Genomic DNA, 26430 nt, shown 5'->3' with positions numbered 1-26430 from the left:
GGCGTCATCCTGGACTCCTCACTCTCGATGACCAGACAAGTCAACGCCGTCTCTTCATCTTGCGTCAACATTCTTCGCATGCTCAAAAAAACTTTTCGCTGGATCCCCACCGAAACTAGAAAAACGGTCACCCACGCACTGGTTACAAGCCGCCTGGACTACGGAAACACCCTTTACGCCGGTATCACCGCAAAACTTCAGAAAAGACTCCAACGCATCCAGAACGCATCAGCCAGACTCATATTAGACATCCCGCGTAAAGAACACATTTCCGGTCACCTGAAAAACCTCCACTGGCTCCCCGTCAATAAGAGGATAACTTTCCGCCTCCTCACCCACGCACACAAAGCTCTTTACGAACTTGGACCCGAATGCCTCAATACACGTCTCTCCTTCTACACCCCCTCCCGCCAGCTGCGCTCTTCCAACCAAGCCCTCGCTGCTGTTCCCCGCGTCAACAAAACCACCATGGGAGGAAGATCATTCTCCTACCTAGCGGCCAAAACCTGGAACTCACTTCCCATGCACCTTCGCCTCACTCAAAACCACCTAGCATTCAGAAAGCAACTTAAAACCTGGATATTCGAGAAGTAATTCCTCACCCCTCTTCAAGCGCCTTGAGACCCTCTGGGTATGTAGCGCGCTATATAAATTTATTGACTTGACTTGACTTGACTAGTGAGGTGCAAGTGGTGCACTTACCTACACTAAGTGTTTTCCTACTGTACCTTGCTAGTGAGTTGTAGTCAGGGTGTGCTACTCCCTTTAATCTACAACTACTAAGTTCAGTAGACCTTAAATATGCTAAGCTTTTGATTTATATGTACCTAAGGTACTTGATGTGATCTTTCAATTTGATAAAAAGATTGCAATGGTAAAACAACAGCAAGCTCAAATCTGCACCGCTGCACACCAATGTGAGAAGTTGGCCTGATATATGATGTTTCCAATTCTGGAACCACCTCTTATCAGTCCAAACAATCCGTTATGGTGTCTGGTTGTAAGTCAACATTATAGACAAGCTATCTTAATGGTAGCATAGACTAAGCAGCCTTAAAGGCTAAACTCAAGAGGTCGTGTTAAGCGAGCTGTTTTACCAATCACAATCCTGTAATATCAAATGAAAGGACACCCCACAAGTATATTTTATAAAAATATATGTATTTATTACTAGAATAATCCCCAGTACTCTTTATGAGCACAGGGGCACAATCGTTAAATCAAAAGCACAGTTTAACATACAAAGTTGCACAATTATGGATGAGGGCGGGTGGCCACTCAAACCATATATTAAGAAAGTGGTATAGGAGATACCAATACAACAGTGGTTAGGCCTAGGGCCTGGGGAATCGCTGGGAGCAGTCGGGACAAGCAATGCTGAAGTCGGGAAAAGCCAGCGGGATTCGGGTGCAGTGCTGAAAGTACACGCATGCACCAATGCAATGTCAAAGGTGCGTAAAAGTTACCCAAATAGAGTTTTAGGATACTTCCGCTGAACCTAGGTGGACAAAACTTTAGACACAGGCCCTAGAGGTGTGTACCAGTGTAGGAACACCGGCGTTGCTGAGTTACCTCACCCACAGGAAGCGAGTGCATAGGGTCGAAGTGGCGTCGGGTTTCGTCACGCAGGTTCTTGGTGCTTGAAGCTGAAGATGCTGCAGGCGATGTGAAGGAGAAGTGTCCGGTGTGATCCAAGGGTGGATCAGAGTAGAAAAGTACTTGAAAGCAGAGGGGACAGAGTCTGGGTCACTCAGCAGTGACCAGGGTGGAATCAGGACGGAACCAGACAATGTTGGGCGCAATCAGGTGGTTGTCGAGGAGCTTCTCTCCGCTGCCACGTGGGCTCTGGGGCATCTGCGACGTCCAGGAGCGGGTCACGAGCTGTCCCACGCAGGCTCTCACTGTCCGCGCTGTCGGCTTCAAGATCAGAGTCAACAACACTTGGCAAGAGCAATCCACGCAGGACTGAAAGATTGCTTCTCACTCGGACCAGGAGGGTCAAAGCGGTGCTCCTTTTCAGAGGAGCTGGTGCAAGTCTGGAGCAACCAGAATCGCAAGTCGGTTTTAGGTTTTCGCCGGCACAGGGGCCACAAGCCAGCTGGCAAGTGACCGGGCCAACGCGTCAAGCCAAAGAAAGCAGAAGGGCCCCACGCAGCACTCGTCGAGTGTGGAGGGGTGAGCTTCGATGCAAGAGTGGTTCAGGGTTATGGCTTCTCAAACCCCTGTGTACAGCTTCAAGGGTCACTCGTGGGCTGCACGGTCAGCATCTTGTGGTCTTTTCAAGATGGCATGCCCCGCGCTTCCGGTCACCTCCACGGGTCTCAGCTCTGCCGGAACTGTGGATTGGGCTGTATGGAGCCAGGCAAGCTTGATCTCGTTGATCTCTGTCGCTCGAGTTCCGGCGGGAACAGCAACAAAGCAGACATCGAGGTGCTGGATGGTGCCTGTTTGCACAGGGTGGTCACTCCTTGACCACAAGGGAGATTCTTCAGTCTTCTACGTCAAGTAGGATGTCCAAGGGTCCAGAGTTTCATTCATCAGGATAATGTGAGTGTGTTGGCACTGCTCCCATTCTTATACCAATCTAGGGGGCTGGATTACCTGCTAGGTCCCCTCCTATGGGTGGGACCCAGTAAGGGGGTGGATACACCCCTTTCCTTTGATCCAGGCCGCGCTGGGACTGGGGCTGGTCTGCCCCAGAACCGGTTTGGCCGGATTATGCAAGGGGAAGCCTTGTGCTCCCCAGGCAGTGTCTGGTTTCTTTCAAACCTCCCTGCTACAATCCACTATCTCCTGTCTGGGGTGGTGTAACACCTCCCTGTGACAGGAAAGCCTTTGTCCAGGCCTCCTCTGCTGAGTTTCGGTCGGCAGCAGGAGGTCAGACTTGTGTCTGTGGCAGAAGCATCCATTTTGTGGATCTGAGGCTCTTTTAAAAATCAACCGCGTTTCAGTAAAGTAACATGTCTTCTCCCTCTAGAGGGGTGGAATGCTATCCCCGTCGACAGATCTGTCGAGGGGATAGTATTCCAAATCGTATGACACCTTACACGACATGTTTTGATAAAGCCAAACCAAAGTTGCTATATAACCGTGAGGATTATAAGGCACTTAATAGTATATGGTATGGCATTATCCCGGATCATCTTAGGGAGTTGTTCCCAACAGCTGCAGACAGGCTCAGCTCATGCCAGAGCACCCTCTCACATTAAACCACGCACTCTGCCTCCAGGATTGATAAGGCCTTCCATAGGAGCGGCTCACAGGTTTATATGTGTCCAGATATAGGTTTAGATATAGGAATACTATATCTAAGCAAGGGGTGATTACACCCACTTGCCCCAGCTGAGTGATCAGCCAGTTGTGTCAATTTAAGAACCAGCCAGGGGTGGCAAAAGCTATGCTTCAGCCCCTGGTAGGCCCTGGTGGCACCTATGCCCTGAGCACCTATAGTTCATAGTACAGGGGCTGACAAGGAGTCCATTTCTAATTGGGTTATGTACTTATAGTACATGTCTGTGAATTTAGAGAGAGAACAGCAGGCTGGGGGTCTGATTAGCAGGCCCACAGCCTCAGTAAGTCGAAAACCAGTGAAGCAAAAAGCAAAAATTTGGGGTGACCATAGGATAGCAGACCCTACTCTCCTACACAGTCTATCTTATTTTTTACCTTATTCATCTTCACCTCAATCAACACATCATTCACACGTACACACACCTACTTGCTGCCTTTCTTGGCTATGGTTAACAAGTATTCTTTTATTTCATATTCCTATTCAAAGTGCAGGCCCTTTATCGAGCCTTTTTGTTGTAAATGCTACCCCGGCCGAAGGCAGTAAGAAATTTGCACACTTGCTGCCTTTCTTGTCTGGGGTTATCAATTATTTTTGAATTTCATTTTCTGATTCAAAGTCAAGGCCCTTTATCGAGCCTTTTTGTTGTAGCTACTACACCAGCCGAAGGCAGTGGGAAATTGGCGCACTTGCTGCCTTTCTTGGCTGGGGTTATCAATTATTATTCAATTTCTTATTCTGATTCAAAGTCAAGGCCCTTTATCCAGCCTTTTTGTTGTAGCTACTACCCTGGCCGAAGGCAGCTGGATATTTGTGCACTTGCTGCCTTTCTTAGCTGGGGTTATCAATTCTTGTTCAATTTCATATTCTGATTCAAAGTCAAGGCATTTTATCAAGCCTTTTTGATGTAACCACTTCCCCAGCTGAAGGCAGTGGGTAATTTGCTTACTTGCAGACTTTCCTATTTTTTACCTTATTCATCTTCACCTCAATCAAAAAAACATCTACAAGTACACACACCAACTTACTGCCTTTCTTGGCTATGGCTATCAACTATTCATCTATTTCATATTCGTATTTAAAGAGCAGGCCCTTAATCGAGACTTTTTGTTGTAACAACTACCCCAGCCGAAGGCAGTAAGAAATTTGCACATTTGCTGCCTTTCTTGGCTGGGGTTTTCAATTATTCTTGAATATCATATTCTGATTCAAAGTTAAGGCCCTTTAACGAGGCTTTTTGTTGTAGCTACCTCCCCAGCCAAAGGCAGTGGGAAATTTACACACTTGCTTCCTTTCTTGGCTGGGGTTATTATTATTATTATTATTATTAGGGAGATTTATAAAGCGCCAGGTTTACGCCCACAGGCGTGTCCCCGCGCTATGATAAGTGGGGTGAGCAGTCCAAGCAGCCATCACAACCACCTACCGTCTAAACAAGTAAATCTTAAGTTTCCTTCTAAACACGGATTCTGAGGACTCCAAACGTAACTCTGACGGAAGGTCATTCCACTGTTTCGCTACCAAATATCTGAAGGACCTTCCCCCCATACGCACCTTCTTAATTTTGGGAATTTTCAGGAGACCTGTGCAGGAGGAGCGCAGAGTTCTTGTGGGCTCATACCTGGTGACCAGACTCTGCAACGGGGCAGGGGCTTTGCCACCCAGAATGCGATGACACGTAGCAAGAGCTTTGAATTCCACCCTGCTCCTAACAGGAAGCCAGTGCAAGGCCTGGAGTGCTGCCTTTGAGGATGATCTTCTAGGAAGCCCCAGGATAAGGCGAGCAGCAGCATTTTGCAGCACATGGAGGCGATTGAGAACCTTTCCCGTGGCCCCCAGATACAGCAAATTGTCGTAGTCCAGGCATGAGGTAACTAAGGCATGCACCAGCGTTTGACGAGCAGTAATGGGCAGAAGATCCAAGACCTTCCTCAGAGTTCTTAAAACTCCGAAACATGCCCCCCCCCACTCTGCCGTTCTGGGGGCCAAGGGCAAGATCAACATCCAACCACACCCCAAGATTCTTTACTTCCTGGCAGGGAACAGGTGTCTCTCCTAGGCAGGGTGGCCACCAAGTCGACGACCATACAGATGGGCATCCCCCCACCACGACCACCTCAGTCTTACTGTCATTAAGTTTCAGGCAGTTGGCGGACATCCAGGTTGCCAGTTCTTATCAATTATTCTTCAAGTAATTTGAATTTAAGGTGCAGGCTCTTTGTTGAGCCTTCTTGGTAACTACTACCCGTGAATGTCAGTGGGTAATTTGTACACTTGCCTCCTTTCTTGCAACCTTTCTACCGCACAGTGTGTCTACTTAGTGCACTTGCATTGCTTGCTCAGATGTGCTAGCATTTCTCAGGCTCCCACTACCGAATCCGACGCACAGTCTGTGTAATGAGCTGGGTATCCAAAGATCCACTTATCTTACAAAGCAGTAGGTACTTTGCGCATCTGCAGCCTTTCTTATTTTTCACCTTTTTTATTTCCACTCAAACAACACATTATCCACACATACACACACCTACTTGCTGCCTTTTTCGACTGGGATTATCAATTATTCTTCAATTTCATATTCTGATTTAAACTCAAGGCCCTTTATCAAGCCTTTTTGTTATAGCTCATACCCTGGCCGAAGGCAGCGGGAAATTTGCGCACTTGCTGCCTTTCTTGGCTGGGGTTATCAATTATTGTTCAATTTCATATTCTGATTCAAAGTCAAGGCCATTTATCAAGCCTTTTTGTTGTAACTACTTGCCCGGCTGAAGGCAGTGGGTAATTTGCACACTTGCAGACTTTCTTATTTTTTACCTTATTCATCTTCACCTCAATCAACACATCATTTACACGTACACACCTACTTGGTCCTTTCTTGGCTATGATTATCAACAATTCTTCTATATTATATTCCTATTCAAAGTGCAGGCCCTTTATCGAGCCTTTTTGTTGTAACAACTAGCCCGGCCGAAGGCAGTGGGAAATTTGTGCACTTGCTGCCTTTCTTGGCTGAGGTTATCAATTATTGTTCAATTTCATATTCTGATTCAAAGTCAAGGCCCTTTAACGAGCCTTTTTTTTGTAGCTACTACCTCGGTCAAAGACAGTGGGAAATTTGCACACTTGCTGCCATTCTTGGCTGGGGTTATCAAATATTCTTCAAGTAATTCAAATTCAAAGTCCAGGCCCTTTATTGTGCCTTCTTGGTAACTACTACCTGACAATGGCAGTGGGTAATTTGCACACTTGCTTCCTTTCTACCGCACAATGTGTATACTTTGTGCACTTGCTTAACTCCTTAGATGTGGTACCCGTTTCTCAGACTCCCACTGCGGAATCCGACTCGCAGTCTGTAATGGACTAGAAAACCAAACACCCATTTCCTTTACAAGGCAGTCGGTTGTTTGCACGTCTGCTGACTTTCTTATTTTTCGCCTTATTCTGCATCCACTACCTGAAACACACCTGCCTGCTGCCTTTGCCAAATATTATTCTAATTCAAAGTAGAGACCCTTAAAAGGGCCCGGTGTTGTAATTTTTCAGCCCTACCGCCCAGAGTGGGAACTTAGTGCACTTGCATTGCTTGCTTAGATGTGGTAGCCGTTTCTCAGGCTCCCACTGCGGAATCGAATGCACAGTCTGTATAATGAGCTTGGATATCCAAAGATCTACTTCCCTTACAAGGCAGTGGGGACTTTGTGCATCTGCAGCCTTTCTTATTTTACACCTTTTTTATCTTCCACTCAAACAACACATCATCCACACATACACACACCTACTTGCTGTCTTTTTCGACTGGGATTATCAATTATTCTTCAATTTCATATTCTGATTCAAACTCAAGGCCCTTTAACAAGCCTTTTTTTTGTAGCTACTACCCGGACGAAGGCAGTGGGAAATTTGCGCACTTGCTGCCTTTCTTGGCTGGGGTTATCAATTATTGTTCCATTTCATATTCTGATTCAGAGTCAAGGCCGTTTATCGAGCCTTTTTGTTGTAACTACTTCCGCAGTTGAAGGCAGTGGGTAATTTGCACACTTGCAGCCTTTCTTATTTTTGACCTTATTCATCTTCACCTCAATCAACACATCTTCTACACGTACACACACCTACTTACTGCCTTTCTTGGCTATGGTTATCAACTATTCAGTTATTTCATATTCATATTCAAAGAGCAGGCCCTTAATCGAGCCTTTTTGTTGTAACAACTACCCCAGCCGAAGGCAGTAAGACATTTGAACACTTGCTGCCTTTCTTGAAAGGGGTAATCAATTATTCTTGAATTTAATATTCTGATTTAAAGTCAAGGCCCTTTATCGCGCCTTTTTGTTGTAGCTACTACGTCAGCCGAAGGCAGTGAGAAATTTGCTCACTTGCTGCCTTTCTTGGCTGGGGTTATCAATTATTATTCAATTTCTTATTCTGATTCAAAGTCAAGGCCCTTTATCCAGCCTTTTTGTTGTAATTTCTTCCCCGGCTTAAGGCAGTGGGTAATTTGCACACTTGCAGCCTTTCTTATTTTTTACCTTATTCATCTTCACCTCAATCAACACATCATTCACACGTACACACACCTACTTGCTGCCTTTCTTGGCTATGGTTATCAACTATTCTTCTATTTCGTATTCCTATTGAAAGTACAGGCCCTTTATCGAGCCTTTTTGTTGTAGCTACTCCCCTGGCCAAAGGCAGTGGGAAACTTGCAAACTTTCTGCCTTTCTTGGCTGGGTTTATCAATTATTCTTCAATTAATTCAAATTCAAATTGCAGGCCCTTTATTGAGTCTTCTTGGTAACTACTACCCGTGAATGGCAGTGGGTAATTTGCACACTTGCGTCCTTTCTTGCGTCCTTTCTACCGCACAGTGTGTGTACTTTGTGCACTTGCTTAACTCCTTAGATGTGGTACCAGTTTCTCAGGCTCCCACTGCGGAATCCGACTCGCAGTCTGTAATGGACTGGAAAACCAAAGACCCATTTACTTTACAAGGCAGTGGGTAATTTGCGCGTCTGCTGCCTTTCCTAATTTTCACCTTATTCTGCCTCCACTAGCTGGAACACAAATTCCTGCGGACTTTCTTCGCTGCCTTTGCCAAGCATTATTCTAATTCAAAGTAGAGACCCTGCAAAGGGCCCGGTGTTGTAATTTTTCAGCCCTACCGCCCAGAGTGGGAACTTAGTGCACTTGCATTGCTTGCTTAGATGTGGTAGCCATTTCTCTGGCTCCCACTGCGGAATCTAACGCACAGTCTGTATAGTGAGCTGGATATCCAAAGATCCACTTCCCTTAAAAGGCAGTGGGTACTTTGCGCATCTGCAGCCTTTCTTATTTTTCACCTTTTTTTATCTTCCACTCAAAGAACACATTATCCACACATACACACACCTACTTGCTGCCTTTTTCGACTGGGATTATCAATTATTCTTCAATTTCATATTCTGGTTCAAACTCAAGGCCCTTTATCGAGCCTTTATGTTGTAGCTACTACCCTGGCCGAAGGCAGCGGGATATTTGTGCACTTGCTGCCTTTCTTAGCTGGGGTTCTCAATTCTTGTTCAATTTCATATTCTGATTCAAAGTCAAGGCCTTTTATCAAGCCTTTTTGTTGTAACTACTTCCCCAGCTGAAGGCAGTGGGTAGTTTGCACACTTGCAGACTTTCTTATTTTTTACCTTATTCATCTTCACCTGAATCAAAACATCATCTACACGTACACATACCGACTTACTGCCTTTCTTGGCTATGGTTATCAACTATTCATCTATTTCATATTTGTATTCAAAGAGCAGACCCCTAATCGAGCGTTTTTGTTGTAACAACTACCCCAGCCGAAGGCAGTAAGAAATTTGCACACTTGCTGCCTTTATTGGCTGGGGTTTTCAATTATTCTTGAATTTCATATTCTGATTCAAAGTGAAGGCCCTTTAACGAGTCTTTTTGTTGTAGCTACCTCCCCGACCAAAGGCAGTGGGAAATTTACACACTTGCTTCCTTTCTTGGCTGGGGTTATCAATTATTCTTCAAGTAATTTGAATTTAAAGTGCAGGCTCTTTATTGAGCCTTCTTGGTAACTACTACCCGTGAATGTCAGTGGGTAATTTGTACACTTGAGTCCTTTCTTGCAACCTTTCTACACCACAGTGTGTCTACTTAGTGCACTTGCATTGTTTGCTTAGATGTGCTAGCATTTCTCAGGCTCCCACTACCGAATCCGACGCACAGTCTTTGTAATGAGCTGGGTATCCAAAAATCCACTTCCCTTACAAGGCAGTAGGTACTTTGCGCATCTGCAGCCTTTCTTATTTTTCACCTTTTTTATCTTCCACTCAAACAACACATTATCCACACATACACACACCTACTTGCTGCCTTTTTCAACTGGGATTATCAATTATTCTTCAATTTCATGTTCTGATTCAAACTCAAGGCCCTTTATCGAGCCTTTTTGTTGTAGCTCATACCCTGGCCAAAGGCAGAGGGAAATTTGCGCACTTGCTGCCTTTCTTGGCTGGGGTTATCAATTATTGTTCAATTTCATATTCTGATTCAAAGTCAAGGCCCTTTATCAAGCCTTTTTGTTGTAACTACTTCCCCGGCTGAAGGCAGTGGGTAATTTGCACACTTGCAGACTTTCTAATTTTTTACCTTATTCATCTTCACCTCAATCAACACATCATTTACACGTACACACCTACTTGCTCCTTTCTTGGCTATGATTATCAACTATTCTTCTATATTATATTCCTATTCAAAGTGCAGGCCCTTTATCGAGCCTTTTTGTTGTAACAACTACCCCGGCCGAAGGCAGTGGGAAATTTACGCACTTGCTGCCTTTCTTGGCTGAGGTTATCAATTATTGTTCAATTTCATATTCTGATTCAAAGTCAAGGCCCTTTAACAAGCCTTTTTGTTGTAGCTACTACCTCGGTCAAAGACAGTGTTAAATTTGCACACTTGCTGCCTTTCTTGGCTGGGGTTATCAAATATTCTTCAAGTAATTCAAATTCCAAGTCCAGGCCCTTTATTGTGCCTTCTTGGTAACTACTACCTGACAATGGCAGTGGGTAATTTGCACACTTGCGTCCTTTATACCGCACAATGTGTATACTTTGTGCACTTGCTTTACTCCTTAGATGTGGTACCCGTTTCTCAGACTCCCACTGCGGAATCCGACTCGCAGTCTGTAATGGACTAGAAAACCAAACACCCATTTCCTTTACAAGGCAGTCGGTTGTTTGCACGTCTGCTGACTTTCTTCGCCTTATTCTGCATCCACTACCTGAAACACACCTGCCTGCTGCCTTTGCCAATTATTATTCTAATTCAAAGTAGAGACCCTTAAAAGGGCCTGGTGTTGTAATTTTTCAGCCCTACCGCCCAGATGGGGAACTTAGAGCACTTGCATTGCTTGCTTAGATGTGGTAGCCGTTTCTCAGGCTCCCACTGCGGAATCGAACGCACAGTCTGTATAATGAGCTTGGATATCCAAAGATCTATTTCCCTTACAAGGCAGTGGGTACTTTGTGCATCTGCAGCCTTTCTTATTTTTCACCTTTTTTATCTTCCACTCAAACAACACATCATCCACACATACGCACACCTACTTGCTGTCTTTTTCGACTGGGATTATCAATTATTCTTCAATTTCATATTCTGATTCAAACTCAAGGCCCTTTAACAAGCCTTTTTTTTGTAGCTACTACCGGACGAAGGCAGTGGGAAATTTGCGCACTTGCTGCCTTTCTTGGCTGGGGTTATCAATTATTACTCAATTTCTTATTCTGATTCAAAGTCAAGGCCCTTTATCCAGCCTTTTTGTTGTAATTTCTTCCCCGGCTTAAGGCAGTGGGTAATTTGCACACTTGCAGCCTTTCTTAATTTTTACCTTATTCATCTTCACCTCAATCAACACATCATTCACACGTACACACACCTACTTGCTGCCTTTCTTGGCTATGGTTATCAACTATTCTTCTATTTCGTATTCCTATTCAAAGTACAGGCCCTTTATCGAGCCTTTTTGTTGTAGCTACTACCCTGGCCAAAGGCAGTGGGAAACTTGCAAACTTGCTGCCTTTCTTGGCTGTGTTTATCAATTATTCTTCAAGTAATTCAAATTCAAATTGCAGGCCCTTTATTGAGTCTTCTTGGTAACTACTACCCGTGAATGGCAGTGGGTAATTTGCACACTTGCGTCCTTTCTTGCGTCCTTTCTACCGCACAGTGTGTGTACTTTGTGCACTTGCTTAACTCCTTAAATGTGGTACCAGTTTCTCAGGCTCCCACTGCGGAATCCGACTCGCAGTCTGTAATGGACTGGAAAACCAAAGACCCATTCAATCAATCAATCATCGTATTTATATAGCGCACTACTTACCCAGAGGGTCTCAAGGCGCTGGGGGGGGGGGAATCCGCTACTGCTCGAACAACCAGGTCTTGAGTTGCTTCCTGAAGGTGAGGTGGTCCTGGGTCCGGCAGAGGTGGGTGGGGAGGGAGTTCCATGTCTTGGCGGCGAGGTAGGAGAAGGACCGTCCCCCTGTGGTGGCTCTGCGGATGCGGGGGACGGCGGCGAGGGTGTGGCTGGTCGAACGAAGCTGGCGTTTGGGAGCGTAGAAGTTGAGGGGGCTGTTGAGGTATCCTGGGCCTTGGCTGTGTAGGGCTTTGTGTGCGTGGGTGAGGAGACGGAAGGTGATTCTCTTGTTGACCGGGAGCCAATGCAGATCTCTCAGGTGTCCGGAGATGTGGCTGCAACGGGGGATGTCCAGGATGAGTCCTGCTGAGGCGTTCTGGATCCGCTGGAGTCTCTTCTGGAGTTTGGCGGTGGTTCCGGCGTAGAGGGTGTTGCCGTAGTCCAGACGGCTGGTGACGAGGGCCTGGGTGACCGTCTTCCTGGTCTCGGTGGGGATCCACCGGAAGATCTTACGTAGCATGCGCAGGATATTGAAGCACGATGAGGAGACGGCGTTGACTTGTCTGGTCATGGAGAGGGAGGAGTCCAGGATGAAGCCCATGTTGCGTGCGTGGTCTGTTGGTTTGGGTGCGCTGCCTAGGGCGGGGGGCCACCAGGAGTCGTCCCAGGCAGAGGATGAAGATCCCAGGATGAGGACTTCCGTCTTGTCCGAGTTCAGTTTCAGGCGGCTGTTATTCATCCATTCGGCTACCTCTTTCATCCCTTCGTGAAGGTTGGCTCTGGCGGTGGTGGGGTCGTTGGTGAGGGAGAGGATCAGCTGGGTGTCGTCGGCGTAGGAGATGATGTTGAGGTTGTGCTGGCGTGCAATGTCTGCGAGGGGGCTCATGTAGATGTTGAAGAGGGTTGGACTGAGCGAGGAGCCTTGAGGGACGCCGCAGATGACTTCGGTGGCTTCAGATCGGAACGGGGGGAGGCGGACTCTCTGTGTTCTTCCGGCGAGGAAGGAGATGATCCACTCCAGTGCCTTCTCCTGGACTCCGATGTTGCTGAGGCATTGTACTAGGGTACGATGGCAAACAGTGTCGAAGGCCGCGGAGAGGTCGAGGAGGATGAGGGCCGCTGTTTCTCCGTTGTCGAGCAGCGCTCGGATGTCATCGGTGACTGCGATCAGGGCGGTCTCGGTGCTGTGGTTGGCCCGGAAGCCAGACTGCGAGGGGTCGAGGGATCCGTTCGTCTCGAGGAAGGCGGCCAGCTGCTTGTTGACGGTCTTCTCGATGACTTTTGTAGGAAACGGGGGCAGCGAGATGGGGCGGTAGTTCTTGAGGTCGGTGGGGTCAGGCGATGGCTTCTTGAGTAGAGCGCTGAGTTTGGCGTGCTTCCAGCTCTCTGGGAAGGTAGCGTTGTCGAAGGAGGTGTTGATGATGTCCCGCAGGTGGGGTGCGATGATAGCGTCGGCCTTGTTATAGACGTGGTGAGGGCAGGGGTCGGTCGGAGATCCGGAGTGGATGGACTTCATCGTGCGGATGGTGTCTTCGGTGCTGATCGGGGTCCAGGCGCAGAGGGTGGTGGTGGGGGGCGGTGGTTCGGTCGTGGTGCTCATCGGTTGAGTGCTGAAGCTGTTGTGTATGTCCGCGATCTTGTTGTGAAAGTAGGAGGCGAGGGATTTACTTTACAAGGCATTGGGTCATTTGCGCGTCTGCTGCCTTTCCTAATTTTCACCTTATTCTGCCTCCACTAGCTGAAACACAAATTCCTGTTGACTTTCTTCGCTGCCTTTGCCAAGCATTATTCTAATTCAAAGTAGAGACCCTGAAAAGGGCCCGGTGTTGTAATTTTTCAGCCCTACCGCCCAGAGTGGGAACTTAGTGCACTTGCATTGCTTGCTTAGATATGGTAGCCGTTTCTCAGGCTCCCACTGCGGAATCCAACGCACAGTCTGTATAGTGAGCTGGATATCCAAAGATCCACTTCCCTTAAAAGGCAGTGGGTACTTTGCGCATCTGCAGCCTTTCTTATTTTTCCCCTTTTTTATCTTCCACTCAAAGAACACATTATCCACACATACACACACCTACTTGCTGCCTTTTTCGACTGGGATTATCAATTATTCTTCAATTTCATATTCTGATTCAAACTCAAGGCCCTTTATCGAGCCTTTTTGTTGTAGCTACTACCCAGGCCGAAGGCAGCGGGATATTTGTGCACTTGCTGCCTTTCTTAATTGGGGTTATCAATTCTTGTTCAATTTCATATTCTGATTCAAAGTCAAGGCCTTTTATCAAGCCTTTTTGTTGTAACTACTTCCCCAGCTGAAGGCAGTGGGTAATTTGCACACTTGCAGACTTTCTTATTTTTTACCTTATTCATCTTCACCTCAATCAAAACATCATCTACAAGTACACACACCGACTTACTGCCTTTCTTGGTTATCGTTATCAACTATTCATCTATTTCATATTCGTATTTAAAGAGCAGGCCCTTAATCGAGTCTTTTTGTTGTAACAACTACCCCAGCCGAAGGCAGTAAGAAATTTGCACATTTCCTGCCTTTCTTGGCTGGGGTTTTCAATTATTCTTGAATTTCATATTCTGATTCAAAGTGAAGGCCCTCTAACGAGGCTTTTTGTTGTAGCTACCTCCCCGGTCAAAGGCAGTGGGAAATTTACACACTTGCTTCCTTTCTTGGCTGGGGTTATTGTTATTATTATTATTATTATTATTAGGGAGATTTATAAAGCGCCTGGTTTACGCCCACAGGCGTGTCCCCGCGCTATGATAAGTGGGTGAGCAGTCCAAGCAGCCATCACAACCGTCTACCGTCTAAACAAGTAAGTCTTAAGTTTCCTTCTAAACACGGATTCTGAGGACTCCAAACGTAACTCTGACGGAAGGTCATTCCACTGTTTCGCTACCAAATATCTGAAGGACCTTCCCCCCATACGCACCTTCTTAATTTTTGGAATTTTCAGGAGACCTGTGCAGGAGGAGCGCAGAGTTCTTGTGGGCTCATACCTGGTGACCAGACTCTGCAACGGGGCAGGGGCTTTGCCACCCAGAATGTGATGACACGTAGCAAGAGCTTTGAATTCCACCCTGCTCCTAACAGATAGCCAGTGCAAGGCCTGGAGTACTGCCTTTGAGGATGATCTTCTAGGAAGCCCCAGGATAAGGCGAGCGGCAGCATTTTGTAGCACCTGGAGGCGATTGAGAACCTTTCCAGTGGCCCCCAGATACAGCAATATGCCGTAGTCCAGGCGTGAGGTAACTAAGGCATGCACCAGCGTTCGACGAGCAGTAATGGGCTGAAGATCCAAGACCTTCCTCAGAGTTCTTAAAACTCCGAAACATGCCCCCACCACTCTGCCGGTCTGGGGGCCAAGGGCAAGATCAACATCCAACCACACCCCAAGATTTCTTACTTCCTGGCAGGGAACAGGTATCTCTCCTAGGCAGGGTGGCCACCAAGCCGACAACCATACAGATGGGCATCCCCCACCACGAGCACCTCGGTCTTACTGCCATTAAGTTTCAGGCAGTGGGCGGACATCCAGGTTGCCAGTTCTTATCAATTATTCTTCAAGTAATTTGAATTTAAAGTGCAGGCTCTTTATTGAGCCTTCTTGGTAACTACTACCTGTGAATGTCAGTGGGTAATTTGTACACTTGCGTCCTTTCTTGCAACCTTTCTACCGCACAGTGTGTCTACTTAGTGCACTTGCATTGCTTGCTTAGATGTGCTAGCATTTCTCAGGCTCCCACTACCGAATCCGACGCACAGCCTATGTAATGAGCTGGGTATCCAAAGATCCACTTCCCTTACAAAGCAGTAGGTACTTTGCGCATCTGCAGCCTTTCTTATTATTCACCTTTTTTATCTTCCACTCAAACAACACATTATCCACACATACACACACCTACTTGCTGCCTTTTTCGACTGGGATTATCAATTAATCTTCAATTTCATATTCTGATTCAAACTCAAGGCCCTTTATCATTCTTTGTTATAGCTCATACCCTGGCCGAAGGCAGCAGGAAATTTGCGCACTTGCTGCCTTTCTTGGCTGGGTTTATCAATTATTGTTCAATTTCATATTCTGATTCAAAGTCAAGGCCCTTTATCAAGCCTTTTTGTTGTAACTACTTCCCCGGCTGAAGGCAGTGGGTAATTTGCACACTTGCAGACTTTCTTATTTTTTACCTTATTCATCTTCACCTCAATCAACACATCATTTACACGTACACACCTACTTGGTCCTTTCTTGGCTATGGTTATCAACCATTCTTCTATATTATATTCCTATTCAAAGTGCAGACCCTTTATCGAGCCTTTTTGTTGTAACAACTAGCCCGGCCGAAGACAGTGGGAAATTTGCGCACTTGCTGCCTTTCTTGGCTGAGGTTATCAATTATTGTTCAATTTCATATTCTGATTCAAAGTCAAGGCCCTTTAACAAGCCTTTTTGTTGTAGCTACTACCTCGGTCTAAGACAGTGGGAAATTTGCACACTTGCTGCCTTTCTTGGCTGGGGTTATCAAATATTCTTCAAGTAATTCAAATTCAAAGTCCAGGCCCTTTATTGTGCCTTCTTGGTAACTACTACCTGACAATGGCAGTGGATAATTTGCACACTTGCGTCCTTTATACCGCACAATGTGTATACTTTGTGCACTTGCTTAACTCCTTAGATGTGGTACCCGTTTCTCAGACTACCACTGCGGAATCCGACTCGCAGTCTGTAATGGACTAGAAAACCAAACACCCATTTCCTTTACAAGGCAGTCGGTTGTTTGCCCGTCTGCTGACTTTTTTATTTTTCGCCTTATTCTGCATCCACTACCTGAAACACACCTGCCTGCTGCCTTTGCTAATTATTATTCTAATTCAAAGTAGAGACCCTTAAAAGGGCCTGGTGTTGTAATTTTTCAGCCCTACCGCCCAGAGTGGGAACTTAGTGCACTTGCATTGCTTGCTTAGATGAGGTAGCCGTTTCTCAGGCTCCCACTGCGGAATCGAACGCACAGTCTGTATAATGAGCTTGGATATCCAAAGATCTACTTCCCTTACAAGGCAGTGGGTACTTTGTGCATCTGCAGCCTTTCTTATTTTTCGCCTTTTTTATCTTCCACTCAAACAACACATCATCCACACATACGCACACCTACTTGCTGTCTTTTTCGACTGGGATTATCAATTATTTTTCAATGTCATATTCTGATTCAAACTCAAGGCCCTTTAACAAGCCTTTTTTTTGTAGCTATTACCCGGACGAAGGCAGTGGGAAATTTGCGCACTTGCTGCCTTTCTTGGCTGGGGTTATCAATTATTATTCAATTTCTTATTCTGATTCAAAGTCAAGGCCCTTTATCCAGCCTTTTTGTTGTAATTTCTTCCCCGGCTTAAGGCAGTGGGTAATTTGCACACTTGCAGCCTTTCTTAATTTTTACCTTATTCATCTTCACCTCAATCAACACATCATTCACACGTACACACACCTACTTGCTGCCTTTCTTGACTATGGTTATCAACTATTCTTCTATTTCGTATTCCTATTCAAAGTACAGGCCCTTTATCGAGCCTTTTTGTTGTAGTTTCTACCCTGGCCAAAGGCAGTGGGAAACTTGCAAACTTGCTGCCTTTCTTGGCTGGGTTTATCAATTATTCTTCAAGTAATTCAAATTCAAATTGCAGGCCCTTTATTGAGTCTTCTTTTTAACTACTACCAGTGAATGGCAGTGGGTAATTTGCACACTTGCGTCCTTTCTTGCGTCCTTTCTACCGCACAGTGTGTGTACTTTGTGCACTTGCTTAACTCCTTAGATGTAGTACCAGTTTCTCAGGCTCCCACTGCGGAATCCGACTCGCAGTCTGTAATGGACTAGAAAACCAAAGACCCATTTACTTTACAAGGCAGTGGGTCATTTGCGCGTCTGCTGCCTTTCCCAATTTTCACCTTATTCTGCCTCCACTAGCTGAAAAAACAAATTCCTGCGGACTTTCTTCGCTGCCTTGCCAAGCATTATTCCAATTCAAATTAGAGACCCTGAAAAGGGCCCGGTGTTGTAATTTTTCAGCCCTACTGCCCAGAGTGGGAACTTAGTGCACTTGCATTGCTTGCTTAGATATGCTAGCCGTTTCTCAGGCTCCCACTGCGGAATCCAACGCACTGTCTGTAGAGTGAGCTGGATATCCAAAGATCCACTTCCCTTAAAAGGCAGTGGGTACTTTGCGCATCTGCAGCCTTTCTTATATTTCACCTTTTTTATCTTCCACTCAAAAAACACATTATCCACACATACACACACCTACTTGCTGCCTTTTTCGACTGGGATTATCAATTATTCTTCAATTTCATATTCTGATTCAAACTCAAGGCCTTTTATCGAGCCTTTTTGTTGTAGCTACTACCCTGGCCGAAGGCAGCGGGATATTTGTGCACTTGCTGCCTTTCTTAGCTGGGGTTATCAATTCTTGTTCAATTTCATATTCTGATTCGAAGTCAAGGCCTTTTATCAAGCCTTTTTGTTGTAACTACTTCCCCAGCTGAAGGCAGTGGGTAATTTGCACACTTGCAGACTTTCTTATTTTTTTCCTTATTCATCTTCACCTCAATCAAAACATCATCTACACGTACACACACCGTCTTACTGCCTTTCTTGGCTATGGTTATCAACTATTCATCTATTTCATATTTGTATTTAAAGAGCAGGCCCTTAATCGAGCGTTTTTGTTGTAACAACTACCCCAGCCGAAGGCGGTAAGAAATTTGCACACTTGCTGCCTTTCTTGGCTGCGGTTTTCAATTATTCTTGAATTTCATATTCTGATTCAAAGTGAAGGCCCTTTAACGAGGCTTTTTGTTGTAGCTACCTCCCCGGCCAAAGGCAGTGGGAAATTTACACACTTACTTCCTTTCTTGGCTGGGGTTATCAATTATTCTTCAAGTCATTTGAATTTTAAGTGCAGGCTCTTTATTGAGCCTTCTTGGTAACTACTAACCGTGAATGTCAGTGGGTAATTTGTACACTTGCATCCTTTCTTGCAACCTTTCTACCGCACAGTGTGTCTACTTAGTGCACTTGATTGCTTGCTTAGATGTGCTAGCATTTCTCAGGCTCCCACTACCGAATCCGACGCACAGTCTGTGTAATGAGCTGGGTATCCAAAGATCCACTTCCCTTACAAGGCAGTAGGTACTTTGTGCATCTGCAGCTTTTCTTATTTTTCACCTTTTTTATCTTCCACTCAAACAACACATTATCCACATTATTCTTCAATTTCATAGTCTGATTCAAACTCAAGGTCTTTTATCGAGCCTTTTTGTTGTAGCTACTACCCTGGACGAAGGCAGTGGGATATTTGCACACTTGCTGCCTTTCTTAGCTGGGGTTATCAATTCTTGTTCAATTTAATATTCTGATTCAAAGTCAATGCCCTTTATCAAGCCTTTTTGTTGTAACTACTTCCCCAGCTGAAGGAAGTGGGTAATTTGCACACTTGCAGACTTTCTTATTTTTTACCTTATTCATCTTCACCTCAATCAAACATCTTCTACACGTACACACACCTACTTACTGTCTTTCTTGGCTATGGTTATCAACTATTCAGTTATTTCATATTTATATTCAAAGAGCAGGCCCTTAATCGAGCCTTTTTGTTGTAACTACTTCCCCAGCTGAAGGCAATGGGTAATTTGCACACTTGCAGTCTATCTTATTTTTTACCTTATTCATCTTCACCTCAATCAACACATCATTCACACGTACACACACCTACTTGCTGCCTTTCTTGGCTATGGTTATCAACTATTCTTCTATTTCATATTCCTATTCAAAGTGCAGGCCCTTTATTGAGCCTTTTTGTTGTAAAAACTACCCGGCCGAAGGCAGTAAGAAATTTGCACACTTGCTGTCTTTCTTGACTAGGGTTATCAATTATTCTTGAATTTCATTTTCTGATTCAAAGTCAAGTCCCTTTATCGATCCTTTTTGTTGTAGCTACTACGCCAGCCGAAGGCAGTGGGAAATTTGCGCACTTGCTGCCTTTCTTGGCTGGGGTTATCAATTATTATTCAATTTCTTATTTTGATTCAAACTTTAGACACAGACCCTAGAGGTGTGTACCAGTGTGGGAACACCGGCGTTGCAATGTTACCTCACCCACAGGAAGCGGGTGCATAGGGTCGAAGTGGCGTCGGGTTTTGACACGCAGGCTCTTGGTGCTTGGAGATGAAGATGCTGCAGGCGATGTGAAGGAGAAGTGTCCGGTGCGATCCAAGGGTGGATCAGAGTAGAAAAGTACCTGAAAACAGAGGGGACAGAGTCTGGGTCACTCAGCAGTGACCAGGGTGGAACCAGGACGGAACCAGGCAATGTCGGGCGCAATCAGATGGTTGTCGAGGAGCTTCTCTCTGCTGTCACGTGGGCTCTGGGGCATCTACGATGTCCAGGTGCGGGGCACGATCTGTCCCACGCAGGCTCTCACCGTCGGCGCAGTCGGCTTCAAGATTGGAGCAAACAACACTTGGCAAGAGCAATCCACGCAGGACCGGAAGATTGCTTCTCACTCGGACCAGGAGGGTCAGAGCGGATGCTCCTTCTCAGAGGAGCTGGTGCACGTCTGGAGCAACCAGAATCGCAAGTCGGTTTTAGGTTTTCGTCAGCACAGGGGCCACAAGCCAGCTGGCAAGTGACCGGGCCAACGCGTCGAGCCAAAGCAAGCAGAAGGGCCCCACGCAGCACTCATCGAGTGTAGCGGGGTGAGCTTCGGTGCAAGAGTGGCTCAGGGTTGGGGCTTCTCAAACCCCAGTGTACAGCTTCGAGGGTCACTCGTGGGCTGCACGGTCAGCATCTCGTGGTCTTTTCAAGATGGCATGCCCCACACTTCCGGGCGCCTCCACGGGTCTCAGCTTTGCAGGGACTGTGGATCTGGCTGTAAGAAGGCAGGCAAGCTTGATCTTGTAGATTTCTATTGCTCGAGTTCTGGCAGGAACTGCAACAAAGCAGACGTCGAGGTGTTGGATGGTGCCTGTTTGCACAGGGCAGTCACTCCTTGACCACAAGGGAGATTCTTCAGTCTTCTACGTTGAGTAGGATTTCGAAGGGTCCAGAGCTTTGTTTCAAATGTTTCGTCAGGATAATCTGAGTGCGTTGGCACTGCTCCCATTCTTATACCAATCTAGGGGGCTGGATTACCTGCTAGGTCCCCTCCTATGGGTGGGACCCAGGAAGGGGGTGGATACACCTCTTTCCTTTGATCCAGGCCGCACTGGGACAGGGGCTGGTGTGCCCCAGAACCGGTTTGGCCGGATTATGCAAGGGGCAGCCTTGTGCTCCCCAGGCAGTGTCTGGTTTCTTTCAAACCTCCCTGCTACAATCCACTATCTCCTGTCTGGGGTGGTGTGACACCTCCCTGTGACAGGAAACCCTTTGTCCAGGCCTCCTCTGCTGAGTTTTGGTCGGCAGCAGGAGGTCAGACTTGTGTCTGTGGCAGAAGCATCCATTTTGTGGATCTGAGGCTCTTTTAAAAATCAACCGCGTTTCAGTAAAGTAACATGTCTTCTCCCTCTAGAGGGGTGGAATGCTATCGCCGTCGACAGAATTGGTGAGGGGGTAGTATTCCAAATCGTATGACACCTTACACGACATGTTTTGATAAAGCCAAACCAAAGTTACTATATAACCGCGAGGATTATAAGGCACTTAAGAGTATATGGTATGGCATTATCCCGGAACAGCTTAGGGAATTGGTCCTGACAGCTGCAGACAGGCTCAGCTCATGCTAGAGCACCATCTCACATAAAACCAAGCACTCTGCCTCCAGGATTGTTAACGATTCAGAAAAGGGGGTGGTGATGAACAGAGTGTCTGAATTAAGCAGACCACTCTTACCCAGTCCAAAGATCAGGGCTTGATCCATCACCGTTATTTATCTCACTGCACCATCCCAGCTCAGAACCTGGCTATATGCAAATCAGTCTGTCCCTGGCCCAGTGCATCATGGGAACAGGGCAGACTAAACTACCAAGCCAATTCTTCACCAGAAAGGAGACAAGCTACCGGGTACCGGTTTCTGGCATTTCAGCCGTCTTCGGCCCGGCTTGCTTGAATCCTGATGGTGCAGTGAGAAAGGGACTCATGTCTGAGTATACCCTGCCACACCTATAGTGGCCAAAAACGATTCAGAAAAGGGGTTGGTGATGAACAGAGTGTCTGAATTAAGCAGACCACTCTTACCCAGTCCAAAGATCAGGGCTTGATCCATCACCGTTATTTATCTCACTGCACCATCCCAGCTCAGAACCTGGCTATATGCAAATCAGTCTGTCCCTGGCCCAGTGCATCATGGGAACAGGGCAGACTAAACTACCAAGCCAATTCTTCACCAGAAAGGAGACAAGCTACCGGGGACCGGTTTCTGGCATTTCAGCCGTCTTCGGCCCGGCTTGCTTGAATCCTGATGGTGCAGTGAGAAAGGGACTCATGTCTGAGTATACCCTGCCACACCTATAGTGGCCAAAAACGATTCAGAAAAGGGGGTGGTGATGAACAGAGTGTCTGAATTAAGCAGACCACTCTTACCCAGTCCAAAGATCAGGGCTTGATCCATCACCGTTATTTATCTCACTGCACCATCCCAGCTCAGAACCTGGCTATATGCAAATCAGTCTGTCCCTGGCCCAGTGCATCATGGGAACAGGGCAGACTAAACTACCAAGCCAATTCTTCACCAGAAAGGAGACAAGCTACCGGGGACCCCGGAAGCTTGTTTCCTTCCCAGTATAAGAATTGGCTTGGTAGTTTGGTTTGCCCTGTTCCCATCATGCACTGGGACAGGAACAGACTAATTTGCATATAGCCAGGTTCTGAGCTGGGATGGTGCAGTGAGCTAATAACGGTGTTGGATCTATCCCTGATCTCTTGACTGGGTGAGAGTATTCTGCTTAATTCAGAAACTCTGTCCATCACCACCCCTTGTTGTTAAATATTTTGTCCACTATAAGCGTGGAAGGGTATACTCAGATGTGAGTCCCTTGCTCATTGCACCATCAGGATTCAAGCAAGCCGGGCCGAAGATGGCTGTAATGCCAGAAACCGGTCCCCGGAAGCTTTTTTCCTTCCCAGTATAAGAATTGGCTTGGTAGTTTGGTTTGCCCTGTTCCCATCATGCACTGGGACAGGAACAGACTAATTTGCATATAGCCAGGTTCTGAGCTGGGATGGTGCAGTGAGCTAAAAAACGGTGTTGGATCTAGCCCTGATCTCTTGACTGGGTGAGAGTATTCTGCTTAATTCAGAAACTCTGTCCATCACCACCCCTTGTTGTTAAATATTTTGTCCACTATAAGCGTGGAAGGGTATACTCAGATGTGAGTCCCTTGCTCATTGCACCATCAGGATTCAAGCAAGCCTGGCCGAAGATGGCTGTAATGCCAGAGACCGGTCCCCGGAAGCTTGTTTCCTTCCCAGTATAAGAATTGGCTTGGTAGTTTGGTTTGCCCTGTTCCCATCATGCACTGGGACAGGAACAGACTAATTTGCATATAGCCAGGTTCTGAGCTGGGATGGTGCAGTGAGCTAAAAAACGGTGTTGGATCTAGCCCTGATCTCTTGACTGGGTGAGAGTATTCTGCTTAATTCAGAAACTCTGTCCATCACCACCCCTTGTTGTTAAATATTTTGTCCACTATAAGCGTGGAAGGGTATACTCAGAAGTGAGTCCCTTGCTCATTGCACCATCAGGATTCAAGCAAGCCGGGCCGAAGACGGCTGTAATGCCAGAAACCGGTCCCCGGAAGCTTGTTTCCTTCCCAGTATAAGAATTGGCTTGGTACTTTGGTTTGCCCTGTTCCCATCATGCACTGGGACAGGAACAGACTAATTTGCATATAGCCAGGTTCTGAGCTGGGATGGTGCAGTGAGCTAAAAAACGGTGTTGGATCTAGCCCTGATCTCTTGACTGGGTGAGAGTATTCTGCTTAATTCAGAAACTCTGTCCATCACCACCCCTTGTTGTTAAATATCCAGGATTGTTAAGGCCTGCCGTAGGAGTGACTGATAGGTATATATGTGTCCAGTTAGGTTTAGATATAGGCATACTATATCTAAGCAAGGGGTGATTACACCACCTTGCCCCAGCTGAGTGATCAGCCAGTTGTGTCCATTTTAGATAGCCAGCCAGGGGTGGCAAAAGATATGCTGCAGCCCCTGGTAGGCCTTGGATGCACCTATGCCCTAGGCACCTATAGTGCTCTGTACAGGGGCTGATAAGGTGACCCAAGCCAATCTAGTTATGCACCTAGGGTGCATGGAATCCATTTTACAGAGAGAGCAGATAGCCTGGGGCCCTGATTAGCAGGGAACCAGGCCAACTAAGTCGAAAACCAGCTAAACATAAGGCAAAAAATCTGGGGTAACCATAGTCAGGTAGCCACCTTCCTACAACGCACACAAGAATAACCTGACTTGTTCTCTACATGAAAAGGAGAAGGAATTTTTAGATATGGTAGAAAAGAGAAGAGAAAGCTTCCAAAAGAAGGTCAAAGATAAAACTCAGAAAGTTCCTAAATGGGCAGAAAATATAGAAAGTACCTCAAATGATAGAGAGAATGCTGCCTTGTTGCTGGATTTCAAAAAGAAGGGGAAGTTTTGTCTTCATAGAGAAATGACTAGTTATTATAATAACATATTCATTGGTTCCAGTGAGTGCGAACATAATTACAAGGTAATTGGGGATAGAGGATTCAAAGATGGGTCAGAGCCCGTGTTTCCTGGAATTTATTTTATATGCGGAAACAAGGCTTACTTCAAATTACCGGACCATTGGTACGGAAGCTGTTACTTTGGTATTGTCTTTCCGAAGATATACCATGTGGGGAAAAACACTGGAAGCATTGAAAAGACTAACAAATTAGCTCGCACAAAGAGAGAGAGTGCTGGAGAAATAATGGGTGATATTTTTAGCGCATTGATACCTGCAGTGGGAGTGTCTCTGAATACACACAGAATTTGCAAATTGTCAACGGTAGTGGATCGGTTATCTACTGACACTGCTGGAGGTTTCCTGATGGTCAATACCGAGATGGTTGCGATCAGATCTATGGTTTTACAAAACAGGCTTGCTCTTGACACCTTATTAGCAAAAGAGGGCGGAGTCTGTAGAATGTTGAAAGCGCAACATTGTTGCACTTACATACCTGACAAAAGTGTAGGAATCTAAAGGTATGTGAGAAATATTACAAATTTGGAAAAAGAACTCAAACCACTGGAAGTTGACAGTGCCTGGAAGAGACTAACAGATGGCCTTTCCTCTGTAGGTCATTGGTTTACTAACCTAGGGAAAAGTTTGTTGAGTAAAATATTATTGCCAATCATGGGCATTAGTATAGTAGTGTTTCTTATATTCATTTGCTGTAAATGTCGCAAACATCAGAAAAAGTGCACTGTGAATAAGAGAGGAGTGAAGAGGAATGTGGATGAGTTAGAACTGGAGGAACTGAATAACAAAATTTATAAAAAAATGAAAAACTCTCACCCTAATAAAGAAACGAAAGAGAAAATGAATCGAATGATTGAGGAGATTGAGATGCAAGACATGTGACAAGTTGGCATCTGGTTCCATTTATAGTGATGATAGTAAATATCATCAAAGAGGGGATTGATAGAGCAAGTATTCGCATGTGACGCGCCTTGCTTGTATCAAGAACCTCGAATAACATTAATGAAACTAATTCAATAAGTTTTGTCTTTCTAATATTGCATTTTACACTACACGGGGGTATCCCAGTGACGCTTGCCTATGTGTCTAATCATAATAATGAAGCTTGCTAATAATATGGTTGCTGCTTTGCGGGAATCTAGTCTGCGCATGCGTTGGTCATACTCACGTGATGTGACGCACCCGCAGTTCTGGAGGGAATTTGTAGCTCATGCGCAGTATTGCTAAACATGGCCGCTTTGTTTCTCACATGCTCCATGCTTGCACTGCTGCTTTGGCAAAGCCGTTTTTTCTGCTTAACTCCTAATGCTATAGTTATTATAAAGTAAGGGATGTAGTATAGCCATTCACGGTATACAGTGTATTCATTTTTTCCTGTGTTCCTAAATTGTTTTGGCTTACTTTTCATGTACCATCCTCGGGGGGGGCCTGGGAAGCACCGCTACTCCATCTTGAAGTCCCAATAGAACCAGTCATGTGACGGGGGAAAAAGAAAGTCACGCAGCGGTGGAACCCAGCCAGCTGGCAGACAAAATCAAGATGCTCATGGGAACCTGCTCTCTGACCTAGCTGAAGAAGTCGAACAGTTACCTGCAATTGCAACAATTGTATTTGGTTGTGTGTACCCCATTGTCTGCTAAAACCTCCCTTGCCATGGGAACTGGAATGTAAGGGGTGGGTTCGAAAATTAATATTAAGTCTGAGAAAGTCAAAATTCTAGTAGGTACCATGACCTAACCTCCTCTCTTGCCCAATCAGAAATTAGGGAACCTTTCACTTGCAACATTTGTGGGTGGTACATTGTCCCGAAAACAGTATAATTTGCCTAGGTTTAGCTAGAGAAATTGTCCGACTTGTCCGAATAGCTGACCTGTCACTGACCCAATGAACTCTATAGGTGATTGATACAGTGAGCTGCGGAGCACTCTGCCCGTAATTTCCTCAGACTCAGTCGGAGTTTGGGAAACCTTAAGTTCTGGCGAAGCACTTTGCTAGGAGATTCGAGAACCCAATCGGGGT

This window comes from Lissotriton vulgaris, chromosome 6, assembly GCF_964263255.1.
Source record: "Lissotriton vulgaris chromosome 6, aLisVul1.2, whole genome shotgun sequence".
Lineage (NCBI taxonomy): Eukaryota > Metazoa > Chordata > Amphibia > Caudata > Salamandridae > Lissotriton > Lissotriton vulgaris.
Note: the sequence above shows the minus strand (reverse complement) of the source record.